This window comes from Elephantulus edwardii, unplaced genomic scaffold (genome assembly GCF_000299155.1).
Source record: "Elephantulus edwardii isolate Elephantulus edwardi_28Jun2011 unplaced genomic scaffold, EleEdw1.0 scaffold00191, whole genome shotgun sequence".
In the NCBI taxonomy this organism is placed as follows: domain Eukaryota; kingdom Metazoa; phylum Chordata; class Mammalia; order Macroscelidea; family Macroscelididae; genus Elephantulus; species Elephantulus edwardii.
The window spans coordinates 5,406,673-5,408,063 of NW_006399941.1; the positions used below are offsets into that span (position 1 = coordinate 5,406,673).

At 50.6% G+C, this 1,391-nt stretch overlaps 1 pseudogene; it reads right to left on the reverse strand.

The window, feature by feature from the left end:
• Positions 1-543: 543 nt before the first annotated feature.
• LOC102861673 lies at positions 544-1,058 on the reverse strand (annotated as a pseudogene).
• Positions 1,059-1,391: the final 333 nt, after the last annotated feature.

Genomic DNA, 1,391 nt, shown 5'->3' on the forward strand with positions numbered 1-1,391 from the left:
TCCCCTGCACAAATTCCATGCCACATGCATCTTCTTCCATGTAAACCCAAGGTACGATGAGGTGGTTTTAGTGGCCTAGGGGCTGGGCAGGGTGTAGGGGAGGGTCCCTGGTGAGGCTATGTTTGTGGCAGTGGCTGGGAAAGGGCTTTCACACCCTGCATGGGGACACGCCTGAGGTGGCACAGGGCACCTTCCTCCTAGGTGGAAGCCCAGAGCTCCATTGAGGAACCTTCTCCTGGTCCCTCTAAGTCTTGCCCTTCTGGAACATCTCTGGATGATGGTCTCCTTGGCTGAGCCAATGACTCCTTCTAGCTTCCAAGATCTCTGGGTCATGGGGAATGTGTGCTTTAAGGTGACTGAGTGTCTGCCTGGCACTGCCCAGGTGCTAGCCCTTACTGCATGGGGAGCTAGGGCCTTATCCCTCAGAGGAATGATCCCCTAATTGTGTCTTTTTGGAGCATGGGCAGAGACACGGCACAGAGGTGAGTGTGGAGGGGAGGTGCTAGGATAGGGACCTGGGTACAGGGGAGCAGTAGGGGTGGCCTAGTCATCCTTGTCCTTGGCTCCATGTTTAAGGATGTGGGTGAGCTCCACATGGTTGAAGTTGCCTTTTTTATCAATAGGTGCCTCTTGGTACATCTCGTCCACCTCCTTGTCTGTGAACTGGTCTACCATGGTGGTAAGCAGCTCCTGGAGGTGATCCTCGTGGATGAAGCCTGAGACTTCCTCATGAAAGCAGGTGAAGGGATTTCGGATCACATCCTCAGGGTCGGTGACATTCAGCTTCTCCCCAAACATGGTGAGGAACATGGTGAAGTTGGTGGGCCCTGGGGCCTCACTCATCATGCCCTCCAGGTACTCATTTGTAGTGTTCTTCCCCAGCAAGGGCACCATGTCATGCAGGTCCTCCTTGTCAATGAAGCCATAGTCATGGTCAGTCATGCTGAAGGCCTCTTAAACTCCTGGATCTGGGACTGGTCAAACATTGCAAAGACATTGGAAGTGGCCCTCTGTGGCTGTTTCTTGGTGTTCTTGGCCTTGGCCCTTTTGCTGGACATCTTGTCTTCTGGTGTATGGGGCTTGACAGCAGGAAGGACTGGTGCAGAGAAGGCTCTCGGTGTGGCGCAGTGGGCAGCCCGCAACTCAAGTTTTGAATTTGGTTTTCAACTCTTTCAACTTAAACAATGCTGAAAAATTCTTCCCCTTTTTAAACTCCAACTCTTTGCATATATTGTTATAAATACTTTGCTTTATTTTCATGAGCTGTCCTTTGAAATCTTGTGTTTATCTCTTTCCTTTCAGCAATCCTTCCATTTGTTTTCACCTCTCAATGTTCCAGTGCAATTCTTAAAGTCCCTTGTGACATCATTTTGGTCTTTTCTTTGGCCCCT